This window comes from Fukomys damarensis, unplaced genomic scaffold, assembly GCF_012274545.1.
Source record: "Fukomys damarensis isolate Sample0158 unplaced genomic scaffold, DMR_v1.0_HiC HiC_scaffold_38, whole genome shotgun sequence".
Classification (NCBI taxonomy): Eukaryota; Metazoa; Chordata; class Mammalia; order Rodentia; family Bathyergidae; genus Fukomys; species Fukomys damarensis.
The window spans coordinates 25,182,617-25,196,752 of NW_022900950.1; the positions used below are offsets into that span (position 1 = coordinate 25,182,617).

The 14,136-nt window shown below is 39.6% G+C and overlaps 1 long non-coding RNA gene across 1 annotated transcript in view; it reads left to right on the forward strand.

The window, feature by feature from the left end:
• Positions 1 to 9,541: 9,541 nt before the first annotated feature.
• Positions 9,542 to 14,136, forward strand: part of LOC104868834 — a 20,799-nt gene continuing 16,204 nt past the window's right edge. Inside the window, exon 1 of the long non-coding RNA XR_782117.1 lies at positions 9,542 to 9,620. This is a non-coding gene — a long non-coding RNA (uncharacterized LOC104868834). The remainder of the gene's footprint in view (positions 9,621 to 14,136) is intronic.

Below are 14,136 nucleotides of genomic sequence, written 5' to 3' on the forward strand. Positions count from 1 at the left end.
AGAAAATGTTTAAAGGAAAAGGGGAATGGGGGGGGCAGGAAAATGGAAAGAAGGGAAAGAAAAAAATTGAAAGAAAAAATGGAAACAAAGTTTATGTATATAGGAGTGGAGGGGTTGAAAGGAAGGCAGGGGAATGGGAAAAAATAAGAATCAAGATATATCATGTACCGGTACAAATTCTCAATGATGAATGTGATCATAAGGTACACCTACATGTACCAGTATACTCAATACAAAATTTTAAAAATAATGGATTTGATGCAAGGACTAAACCTAAAAACAAACACAACGGCAAGGTGGAAAGGAAAGTTGAGGTGCCAAGAACAAGACAGGATATTACAAAAAAAAAATAAAAATCACTTTCTTTTTTAAAAATTATCATTTAAATGTAATAACAAATCTCTCCCTTTCTACAAGTTCCCCTGAGGCTAGCTAGGGAACTGCTGTGGTGTGGGTCTCAGATGTCTGTCAAAGGCCTCTGTGTGGAGGCTTGCTTCCCAGCCTGTGTGGCACTAGTGGGAGGTGGTAGAATCTTAAAGAACTGGGTCTAGTGGGACTAATTTAGGTCATTGGGAAGGCTCTTGAAAAAGAATATTGGGACTGTAGCCCCTCCTTCTCTTTTGCTTCCTGACCACCATGAGGTGGCTCCTTCCATTACATTTTGTGTTACTACAAGAACAAAGGCAATAGGGCAAAGTGACCATGGACTGAAACCTCTAAAAACATGGGCCAAAATAATCCTTTCCAGTTGGTAAGTTTATTTGTTGCACATATTTGTTACAATAACAGAAAGTTGACTAACATAAAAACCCACTAGGCTGGAGGCTGAAGAATAGATTTGGAATGAGTTAAAAAAAGCCTTCATATTCTAGTGCTGGAACACTGTCATCAGAGTAGGGCTTTGGTGGCAGGGACAAAAGTGAAGATTTTCATGCATGTAGTAAATAAGAAATGTCCATAATGGGTCAGGATGTAGCTCAGTGGTGCCATGCCTGCTTGACAAACACAAGGTCCTGAGTTTGATCCCTCGAATTGGGGGGATGGTCAGGGGCACAGGGAAGATAGAAGAAATGTCAATAATTCTTCCAAGATCTCTTATCTACTAAGCCATATACAAAAATTCATCAGTAGAATCTCAACAATCAGGTGTTTTCTTTCATAGCTACTATGTGATGAGAGAATTTGAGTTGATGATGCCATGTAAAGATTTTAAATGCATCAAAGTGATATAGGAGGCAGGGTGTGACGCAGCCAGCTGGAGAAATGGGCAGGACCTGTCAATTTCAAGATCCTGGGACAGAGCCAGGTGATTCTCAGGACCTGTATATAGAACTTTTTGGGTGATCCCATGAGACATGGATGGCATAAAAGAGATCAAACACCAGGAGGGGCCTGCCATCATGACTCTTTGTGGTAGTGATTCAGGGTGCAATTTAATTTTGTTTTAATCTTTTCTTTTATTCTTCCCTTATCCCTTCACCCCTCACCTTGGAAATAAACTTTTGGCATCATTTTTAGCTTGTCTTGTCCAGTTCTTTGTTTGAGACAAGAAGGACCTGGGATACTTTTGTTTGATGAGCTATTTTTATAGGAAGTACCTGACAGCATAAGTACATTATTAAGAAAGTACAAAGACAACATGTAGAATGGGGAAAATATTGTAAATCACATTATAAGATGGTAGGAAGAGCTATTCCAACTCAACAACAGAAAGAACAACAACCAAAACTGCTATACAGATTCACTGCAATGCCAATTGAAATTCCAACACTATATTTCACAGAAATAGAAAAAAGAATCCAAAAATTCATTTGGAACCAGAAGAGACCTAGAAGAGCAAAAGCCATCCTAGGCAAGAGACACATGGCAGTGGGTATAACAATTCCCAATTTGAAACTATACTACAAAGCCACTGTGATAAAAACAGCATGGTACTGGCAAAGAAACAGACCTGAGGATCAGTGGAACAGTCTGGAAGACACAAAACCAACTCCAGGTGTACTCAGCTACCTCATCTTTGACAAAGGAGCTGACTATCCCCACTGAAAGAAAGATAGCCTCTTTAATAAATGGTGTTGGGAAAACTGGATTTCAACCTGCCAAAGATTAAAATTAGACCCTTATCTCTCACCATGCACTAAATTAAAATCCAAGTGGATTAAAGATCTAAATATTAAAACAGAAAAACTAAACTTGCTGGAAGATAAGTTAGGCAGAACTCTGGAAGACATTGGCATAGGAAAAGACTTTATGAACAAATCTTCAGTAGCACGGGAACTAGCGTAAAGAATCAACAAGTGGGATCTCATCTTATTAAAAAGCTTCTGCACTGCAAAAGAAACCATTAACAGAACTAAGAGACAACCTACAATGTGGGAAAACATTTTTTACCAGTTGCTCCTCAGAAAAAGGACTATTATCTAGAATATATAAAGAACTCAAAATAATCAGCCCCCCAAAATATAAGGACCCGATTCAAAAATGGGCATCTGAAATGAACAGACATTTCTCAGATGAAGAAATAAAAGCAGCAAGGAAATATATGAAAAAATGTTCCACATCACTGGTAATTTGAGAGATGCAAATGAAAACAACAGTGAGATTCCCCCTCATCCCACAAAGAATGGCTGCTATCAAGAAATGACACGATAACAAATGTTGGTGGGGTTGTGGGGAGAAAGGAACCCTTCTCCATTGTTAGTGGGAGTGCAGACTAGTGCAACCACTATGGAAATCAATATGGAGATACCTCAAAGAACTGGGAGTAGAGGTTCCATTTGACCCAGCCATCCCTCTGCTGTGTATCTTTCCAAAAGAATTAAAAGAATCATACCACAGTGAAATATGTACAGCAATGTTTATAGTGGCACAGTTTGTAATAGCTAAAACTTGGAAACAACCCATTTGCCCTTCAGTTGGAGACTGGATAAAGAAGATGTGGTTTTTCTATAAAATGGAATACTACTCAGCCATAAAGAATGAGAAATTAGATTCATTCATAGGAAAATGGATATATATTGAGGATATACTCCTAAGTGGAATAAATAATTCACACATGTGTAAATATTGAATAGTTTCTCTGGTGTGAATAAACTATAATAGTATATAAGATCCTAAAGAGATAACTGACATGGTGAAATGGGAAGAAAAGGGCTAAAGGTGTAGAGAAAGTGGGAAGGGTAGGGGAAAGATAATAAAGGAAAGAAAAATAAATAGGAGAAATGAAAAAAATGGAAATAAAATGTTTGTAAGTGGGGAGGGGAGGAGGAGGTGAAGGGAGGGCAGGGACAAGGGGAAAAAATGAGAACCAAGACCTGTCAGTAAAGGTACAAGATCCCAGTGATGAATGTAACTGTACCATATACCTAAAATATACCAATAAACTCAATGAAGAAAAAAAATGAGCAAGCATTTGAATAGACATTTCTCCAAAGAAGATATACAATTGGCTAATAAGCACATGGAAAAAAATTCAACATCATTAATTATTAGGGAAATGCAAATCAAAGTCACAATGAGATGCCTTTTCACTCCAATTAGGATATCTATAGTAGGTAAAAAGGGGAGGGCAGAAATAAGAGTTGATAAATGTGTGGAAAAACTGAAATTCCCTATACATCAATGATGGGGATGTAAAATGATACAGTCACTGTGGAAAAGTTTGGAGATTCTTCATAAAGTTATAGAATTACCTTGTGACCCAAGAATTCCACTTCTAGAGATACACCAAAAACAAAAACTTATGTAGCACTACATATTATAACCCAAAGGTGGAAACAGCCCAAGGATCTGTCTATAAATGAATTAATCAAACCAGAACATGCATACAATGGTTCTGACATAATAAGAAACATTTGATGTATGCCCCATATCCTGGCACACAGTTCCCCAATCCCATGAAAACTCCAAAGGAATAAGTAAATTTTTGCATGCTAATGAGATGACTGGTAGCTGGAAGCTTCTTGACAGCCTCAGGGTGTGGCCAGTTGCCAGAGGAACTAACTCAATGATTATAGGGTTGGAATATTCAGCCCCACCTTGAGCCTATGGGGAGGGTAGAGAGGTGAAGGTTGAGTGTTGAGCTCATCACTAAAGTCCAATAATGCAGTCAATCAAGCTTCCTAAGGAGACTTCCTAAGACCTCAAAAAGATGGGTCAGAGGGTTTCTGAGTTGCTGGGAATGTGGTGTGGTGGGGTGGGATTGGGTGCAGAAATGCACAGGCAGAGAAGGTATTGAAGGTCTGCACTCCTTCCTACATCTTTTGCCCTAGGTCCTGGGCATCTCTTGCATTCAGCTGTTGATGAGTTGTATCTGTTATAATAAATTATAAATATTAAGCTTTTTCCTAATTTTTTGAGGTGTCCCAGCTCACTACTGAACCTGAGGAGGTATTGTTGCAGAAAATTTGAGTTCCTAGCCAGTGAGTAGAAGTACAGGAGGCCTGGGTTCAGAGTGAACTCTGATAGCAAAACAATCTGTTGGGACCCATCTTTTCAGTGCTTCAGGCCTGAGCTACTTGGGGTAGTGTCAGAGTTAAACTAAAATGCGACATCCAGTTGATATGAACAGAGACCCAGAGACTTGCTTGTTGAGAAGAAAAAACAAAAAACAACACATTGAGTGTCAGAAATAGTTCCTTTTTAGTGAACTATTATTTAACCAAAATAAAGAATGTACTGCAAGACCGTCACATTAAGTGAAATAAATCTGACACAAATGGCATTCATACACATGCTAAGACATGGATGAACCTTGAAAAACATAGGCTAAGTGAAATAGTCCAGACCCCAAAAGACAAAAACTATGATTGCCCTTATAAAAGATAACTAGTGTAGGTAAATTTTTAGAGACAAAAATAGAGACAGGTGCAGAGAATGGGTAACAGACAGGGAGTGTTTAATGGGCACACAGTTTCAGTTGAGGGTGATGAAAATGGATTGGAAATAGTGGTAATAGTTATACAATATTGTGGATGTAATCAATGCTACACACTGAATCTTACACTTCAAAAAGTGGCTAAGACAACAATTTTATGTTATATATGCCTTACCACAGTTTTAAAAAGTTAACAATGTAATATTCCTTAAAGTGGGTGAATTGTATGGTGTGTAATTTATATGTCAATAATTCTATTTTAGACTTCAAGATGGTGGAGGGTGATGGAGATGTACAAAAGAGGGTACATTACTAGCTGGGAGGCTGTGTGGTTATGCCAGGGAGACCTGACCAGAGAGAGCTCTTGACAAGGGTGGAGGGGCACCAGGGCACTTCCCAGCCCTGCTGACCAAGTGAGCACAGCCCTCCCCAGCAGAAGAGTGCTGAGCCTATGCCCTGAGTGCCAACTGCTGCTCAACAGAGGGGCCACTGCAGAGGAGCCAAGGAGCTGAGCCACAATCCCCACCTATACCCTGTCTCTGGATGCTGGGCCCTGAAGATACCTGGACCCACACCACAGAGGTAGAGGGGGTCATAAATGACATTGTTCTGAGCTCCAGAAAATAGAACCGAAAGAAAGAGGGCCACTCTGAGGCTCCTTGATGAAAATTGAAGCCCACTGGAAAAGTCAAGAAAATCTCTGGAATAAAAGCACACCAGACCACTGTAGTTGGTAAGTTGGAGGAATCACCATCTCCCATCAGACCCTGGACTATCTTCAAGGGAAGGGCAACTGGAGTGTGCTGTAGAACCTTGTAGAGTTCAACTCAGCAGGAGGTCAGGGAGCTCCACTTGGGCCTTGCAGCCAGAAATCAGCCCTAATCTCAGCTGACTGCTGCTGGCTTGCTGAAACTAATTGAATTAGATCTGCATACTGCTGCCCACATTGTCTACTGTTACATTGGAGACATACCCTGAAGGAGGCCTTTATTTTTACTTTTTATTTTCAAAGTTTTTTTTCTTATTTTTAATTTTTTAAGTTTTGTTCTCTTTTCAAATCATTTTTTCTTCTCTCTCTCTCTCTCTCTCTTTCTCTCCCTCTCTCTCTCCCACCTTGTTCTTCATCTCTCTCTCTCCCTTTGTTCCTGTTCTTGTCCTAATTTGTATTTCTTTTTTCTTTTTCTTTTCTTCTCTCTTTTTGCTTCTCTCAATTGTCATTAGTTTTAAAGGAAAGTGAGTGGATGTTAGGTTGTTCTGTTCTTGTCTTTGCTCTTTTGTTCTGTCTTTTCCCCTGTCTTCAATAGTTTCCTAGAGTTTGTGTGAACTTCTTCTGTACACTAGCCTCACTTCTAATATTTCCCTATACTTCTACCTATCTATCCCTCTGTCTCCAAGTCCTCCTAAATCCCCATCCTGAAAGGTAAAGTTGCTATATAGAAGAGTTTATTTACCATAATCATATTTTGGACTGGTCTATGATTTTGACTTAATTCACATGGTTAAAGATGATAGATTAATAACTACCACAAATTGTCATTTTCTAAGATGTTGTTGATGCTATTGTTAATGCTGATTGTATCACTTGGGCTAAGGTGTTGTGATTGATCTAATCAGTTGTCCTTCCTGTTATACTGAAAATGAGATGGTCTCAGAGTCATTAGAAATTCAAAACCTAAAGACCAGCTATATCTGGAAGACACCTCTGAGAAGCAATCATTCCATAAGGGTTCTAAATACAAGTATCAAATATACTCACAATAAGCAATACTGAAGTATCAACCCAGGAATTAAACTAAAAACACTACCAACAACTAAAACATGAATGAGAAGACACATAAGTAAGGTGCAAACCCAAACTTCCAACTCACTAAAGACAAATTCTGGGGGAAACGAGGTGGAAAAGTCTGATAACCACATGGACATCCTGAACTGATAGCATAGGAAATAACAAAAGAGATGAATGAGGCTACAGAAAAATGCAAATACAAATAATTTCCCAGATAACCCCAGAGATAGTGAGCAGAATAAAAAATATGAATAGAGACTCTAGAACAGAAACAGATAAAAAAAAAAATAGATGAGCACAGGACCATGGGTCTGTCTCTTAGTGGGAATTGAACTGAAACAAAACATTAAGAAAGTTACACAAAGAAAAGTTTTTTGCAGCAAATACTGAGACCACAGGAATTATTTCCAAAGCAGCGACTCTCCAATGTTAGGTAAGGAAGGCCAAGTTATCTGAGCAGAGTATGCGTATTAAAAAGGGGTGAAAGAGCCAGATATGATTATGTATATCTATAATCTCAACACTCTGGGAGACTGAGGCAGGAGAGTTGCAACTTTCAGCCCAGTTTGGTCAATTTAGTGATGATCTCTCCCTCTCTCTCTCTCTCTCTCTCTCTCTGTCTCTCCCCTTCTCTCTGACATGATATCTCAAAATAAAAAAATAAATAAAGGGATGGGATGTAGCTCAGTGAGAAGATCCTGGGTTAAATTCCCAGTACTATGAAAAAAGGGAGGTGAGGAGGAGTGCAGGTGCAAGTCTGACACTGTGCTCCCATTGAGTCCCACATTATAGAAATGAGGCTTTCCACTTTCCCCCCAGGGTGGAGATTTTAGCACTAAAATGAGGCAATATAACCTAATGGTCACTGTTACACTCTTTCTGATGTCCTAGTTTGTGAGGACTGGTTTTGGCTGGTTTAAAACTATATATGGTCCTTATCTCTCCAAAGAATCTCTGAAAAACAGGTTAAGAGGCAGTTTGCTGAAAAATAACTTTACAAAGAAAACCACCTATAAAGAACAGGGCTGAGGGCTGGGGATTTAGCTCAGCGGTTCAGTGGCCTGTCTCAAAAACTCAAGGACCTGAGTTTGATCCCTGGTACTTCTGCAATCCTGAGTCACTGTTTTGCTAACACCAACAACACAGCAACTGCCTGATACATATTTTGACCCTAAACAATAAACCAAAACTGTTAACAACAAACAAAAAACTACCCCTTAAGTGACCTTACAGCCTCCTATTAGCAGTAACTCATATTTCTTCTACCTCCCCATACTTTAGAAAGCAAATGAATTAAGTTAATGTCCATTCATTGGTATTGATTGTTGTCATAATTTTTTCTTTCCTAGAAAAAAATGGCTTTTTAAAAAATGGCTTAGTTACCAATGTGATGATAAATTTTCAAAAAATCAAAAATCAAACAGTTGGGTCACATTTCGCACAATGATCATAAAAAACAGAAAACAATGAAAATGTTGAAATGGTATTCACAATAACTTTCTGAGAGCTCAATAGAGTTATGTAATGATGTAGATTTCAGACATATCTTGGGTCAAGTCATGCCCCAAAAGAAATATAGACATGTATACCAGTTGTCTTCTCACTTAACCCAGTATTTTGTTAATTATAGATTAAAAATATTTACAGAAGAGGTTAATATTGATTCTAAATATAGGTGGTAAGTGGAAAAAGTTTAGGTTTTCGGTAACACAATAGGGTGTTTATAATCTGTGACAATTTATGGTGTATTTCAAAATGATTAGAATAGCCCAACATTTTCCAACATACAGAAATAATAAGTATTTCCACCAAACAGTTTCTCTGGTGTGAAAAACTATAATAGTACGTAAAATCCTAATGAGATAATTGACAATGTGAAATAGGAAGAAAAGGGCTAAAGCTGTAGGGAAAGTGGGAAGGGTAGGGGAAAGGTAATAAGGGAAAAGAAAAAATATGAGAAAATGAAAAAATGGAAATAAAGTGTTTATAAATGGGGAGGGGAGGAGAGGGTGAAGGGAGGGCAGGGACAAGGGGGAAAAATGAGAACCAAGACCTGTCATGTAAAGGTACAAGATCCCAGTGATGAATGTAACTGTACTGTATACCTAGAATGTACCAATAAACTAAAAAAAAAATGATAAAAGAAATAATAAGTATTTGAGGAGATGGGAATGCTAATTACCCTGCTGACCATTACACATTACATACATGTATTGAATTATTATACCTCATATATATATGTACAGATATTTTGTGCCAATTAAAAAGAACAAAGAAAAATAAAAAGCATTTGTAGGACAATAAATGTAATCATCTTTCAAAAAAGTTGTGAGTCAAAAATCTATTTGGCCATCAAGAACTTAAATAAAACTAATAAGGTAATAAAATATCATTTGATATAACAAATGGTATTCATTATTATAATACCCTAATTAATAGTATACATTGTTTTAGGTAGTATTTTTATTTGTGTGTATTTTCCTAAATTAACCTTGAAGTAAAAATAGAGGGCTTCAGCTTTGGAAGGTGTGTCAGGTTTCCATTGCTATTGGAAAGTACTTGAAAAAAATCAATGAGAGAAAGGAGGAAAGATTTATTTGAGCTCATAGTTTCAAGGTTTCACTCCATGGCAGCTTGGCCCCATCACTGCAGGACTGAGGTGAGGTCCAGGATCATGGCAGGGAATGTGTGGTGCAGCAAAGCTGCTGACTTTGTGGCAGCCACTCTGGGTCCAAGAACTAAATATACTCTTCAGAGGCTTGGGCCAGTGACATGCTTCTTCCAGCTGGGGTGCACCTCCTCATAACCCTTTCAGCTGTGACCTCATCAATGGGATGATCCGCTCACCATCCTGATGCTCAAATCACCTCTCTAGGCTCCACCTCTGAGCATGGCTGCATTGGTGATCAAGCCTTCAGTTAAAGACTCTTTGGGAGACATTTCTTATTAAACCACAATGTAAGTATGGGAACTTACACTTGTCCTTCCTTAATGTATCTTGATAGATTCGATGCAATGTTCTAATTTATCTTAGTATTTTAAAATTTTCAATTATATTATTTAATATATTCTCTATGCTTTTAGCTTCATGGTAGCATTACCTGGTGGCTAGGGTACAGTTGAAGGTCACATTAAGCTGAGCTCAAATTCGAGTTCTGAGCCAAATGTGATAGCACACACCTATAATCCTAGTATGCTGGGAGTGTGAGAAAAGATGATCATATTGGAGCTCAGCTTGGGCAATTTAGAGAGAACCTATCTCAAAACAAAAATAAAAAAGGCCCTGGGCTTAATTCTCACTACTGCAAAACAAAACTGCAGCTCTGCAACTTTGGTTATCTTGGTACAAGTTGTTTAGAAATGATTCTGTCCCTGATGTGTTAATGATAGTGAATTCACACTCTGGGGCTTGGCCCAGGGATCTGAAGGAGTCAGCACCAGGTTGGGGCTGTGACTTGGGAGGCAGAAACAGAAGCAGTTCGAGAGTGGCTGTTCGGACAGAAAATGCAGGCCTGAGGAGATGGCTTAGCTGGACCTCAACTGAGGAAGCCCGGGCTGTGTGGGAGGAAAAGACACTGCACCCAAAACACCTAAGCTTCCTGGAATTAGAAGCAGTGTCCGGAGTAAGACTCCTCTCTTCGATGTGGATAGACTTTATTAAACATACCAGACAACAGTCCTAGCCTAGAAATCTGGCTCTCAAGAGTACTGGCGAGGTCACCAGAAGTTAGTATACCCAAGAAAATGCTAACCATGAACCTGAACTAACAGGACATGAACTGATACCCAACACATACACATGCAGCTTGTGTGAGTTTGACTGGCACAGATTACCCCTGAGTGGAACCACTCTGGGATGGGACTCTCCACACTCAGCCCGCAGGGTCTGCTGAGGCTCAAGCTTCCTGTGCGGACACAGTAGCCTCATCTTTACCTCTTTTTAACTCACAATTAGCTGACATTCTCTCATAAAATAGGAGCGGGCCAGGGATTTAGCTCAGTGGTTGCAGCGCCTACTTTGCAAGTGCAAGGACCGGAGTTCACTTCTAGGTACAAAACAAAACAAAACAAAATTGTAAAATAGGAGCACAGCACCCTCTGTTTAGCTTTATTGTGATTACTGGACAAGGTACCATCATTCCTGATGCTTCAAGCACCCCTGGCTCTCAACCAACTGCTCTACATCCCCCCCACATGATTTTCATCCAGACTGAACCACAGTGGGTTACAAGATTTAAACTGTTCGCCCCAAGTCATCTTCTCTTCTTCCAAAAGAGGTTAGATTTCCCAGGATTCCTTTCAAGTAGGTGTGGCCAGGTGATTAACTTCTATACCATGAAAGATGAGCTGAGAGTCTGCAGTTTTGGGCAGGGCTTTTAGAGACACCTGTGAGCACCCCTTTTCACTTCACATTCATCTTCCACCTGCTCAGTTGGAGGCCAGTGATAGTGAGGCTGTAGAAATGGCAGCACCACATAGAGAAAGAGCCTGGTTTTTGGACTGTCTTGTGGAAACATAGACTATATATTTAGAGCTTGACATGAATAAGAATTTCTCTTGCCTTGGAATTATTTTATGTGTATTGGGGTGTACTTAGTACAGCAAATTGCCTGAGCCTAAATCTGTACCCACATAGTATTCTAGGAGAATGCAGAGAGGAAGACAAAACAACTGTCAAAAAATTTGAACTTTAAATAGAATGGAGTATAAATCTTGAACTCAACTGAGTAAATTTCTAAGCTAGCAACTAAACAACAGAAAAACAATTCAATAATAGGTAAAGGACCTAAAGAGACATTTCTCCAAATAAAATATTTAATGGTCAATAAATACATGCAAAGGCATTGAGCATTGTGAGTCATTAGGGAATTGCAAATCAAAATCACAATTAGATAGCACCTCACTGTCATTACCATATTATTGTCCAAAAAATCAGAAAATAACAAGTGAGAATGTGGTGGTACTGGAATCCTTCTGCATTGTTGGTGGAAATGTTAAATAGTGCAGCTACTGGGAAAACCAGTATGGTGTTTCCTCAAAAATTCAAACATAGAATTATGATCAGTATGATGCAGCAATTCTGCTTTAGGTGTATATCCAAAAGAAGGGAAAGCAGAAACTTGAGCAAATATTTGTGTTCTCAGATGCACTATTTACAATAGCCAAAGGTGGATGCAACTAAAGTGTCTGCCAGTGGGTAGATGGCTAACAAAATGTGGAATATTTGTACTACAGAATATCATTCAGCCTTAAAAGGAAGGAAATTTTGGTGCACTCTAGCACATGAATGAACTTTGAGGAAATTGTGCCAAATCAAGTAAGCCAGACAAGAACAAAAATTGTATGATTTCTCTTATATGAAGTTCCTAGAGCAGTCAAAAGATAAATAAGACAGGATGGCACACTCCTATAATTCCAACATTCCAGAGGCTGAGGCAGGGAGGTCATGGTGAGTTTGAGGCCAGCATGGGATACATAATGAATTCAAGGCCAGCCTTAACTACATAGTGAGACCCTATTTAGAGAGAGAGAGAGAGAGAGAGAGAAGAATGTAGTCTTAGAGATACATGTAGGGAATATAGCAGCTGTGTAGAATGTAAGAAAAAGAATGGTGCTTGCTAAGTGCTAGGGTCAGGGTGGGTGAGGGGTTGATGTTTGATGGGCACAGAGTTTTAGTTTTGCAAGATGGAAAGCTTAATATACTTAGTTGCATTGAATCATACACTTAAACATGGTTAAAATGTCCAGTTTCATATTATGTAAATTTTTCCACAATAAAAAAATCCTAAAAAGGATTATGTTAAAGTAGAAGAAGCCAAGTTACCTCAAAATAGTGATTAAGTACTTTCTGTAGTGGAGTGGAATGATAGCACACTGGTAAGTTGGATTTGGCTTCTATGTATGAATTGCAGTCACCATTTTATTTTAATTAACTACAGTGGCCTATAATAAGATGGACCGCAGAAGAGCTCATGGTATTTAGTAAGGCTAAGTACTGCTTAGTGGAACTTTTAGCTCCATCACGTAGTATGGTTGGATATGGTTGCAATGGAACAATCTTACTATTGACAGGAATTTGAAAGCCACTGTCAAAACCACCATTTCCAGTGACACCTGACACCAGTTCAATGAATGTGCTGTTCTTACTTAGAAGGAATAATACTCAAGTGTAGAGTTGTCGTTTTAATGCTGCAAGTGATTCTCTCTCTCAATTACAAGAATATGGATGATTTTGTCAACTCTTCTTTATTTTCCAAATTATATGCAGTGAGCAAGTCTTGACTCTATAACTATTTTAAGGAGCATCAATGGATTCAAAGCTAACCAGAAGTGTTTCTCCCACAAGAAGCTGGTGGGCACAGTATTTAGGAGACATCTCTGGCTTTATGTATAGAGGAGGCTCACATGCCCACATGGTGTCATGACAGCTTCCACATCAAGCATACCAAGATTCAAAGGCTCAGGCACCACGCATGGGACATAGCTAGAAAACCACAGTACAGGGAGGCAGACGCAGCTCAGGATCCGCCAACTGCCTCTCAGCTGCCCTTCTACCATAAGTAAAAGGTGGACGTTTTTCCTGGTATCAATTTTATTTTCTCCCCCAATTGTTACTTTGTCCCTAAGTCCCTTCCCTCAGCAACATGCCGCAGCCATGAGTGAGCAGCAGCTGCCTCTATCCTGCCTGGGGTCCCACTCCTCCTAACCACACTCCTGCCCATGAGAGGCATTGCCAGAGCAGGTGGGCACATGAGGGTGCCCAGGAGCCCAAGATCATAAAGAGCAGGTGTCTGGTCAGCCTGGAGGGTTGGTGGACCCCACACTGTGGGGCAACAGTAGCACTATGTGGGCACATAGTGCACAAAGAGAGGCAGGGCGTGCAGAAATTTCAGAGAAGAGGGCTCAAGGCACTTTCATGTACAGGCTGAGCATCCTTAACTTGAGAATCACAACTCTCAAATCCTCCAAATCCAAAGCTTTTTGAGTGCTGACGTGACATCTCACTTGCAAAGCTCCGTACCTGGCCTTGAGTGACAGGCCATGGTCGGAATGAAGGCACAATAACAACAGAATGCAGAATTACCTTCAGTCCGTGTGAGTAAGGTGTATGCGCAGCAGAAATGAGCTCTTGTTTGCACTCAGGCCCCCTAAGATACCCCATTGTGGCAAATATTCCAGAATCCAAAAATGGTATCTGCAACACTTCTGATCCCAAGAATTTCAGACAAGGGATTCTCAAACCACTGTGTGAAATGGAATTGGCCAGGAATCTCGGAGTACATGAGAGATAGCAAAGGTGAGGGCCCTTATGTGATTTCAAGTGCGGAGACACAAACCCTCTCAAGTATACACACACACACACACACAGCCTCCCACATGCTGGGATGACATGCTTGTGCCACTACGCCTGGCTAACAGTTCTTAAGAGGCCATCATTTATTATTCTAAATATATATATATATATATATATATA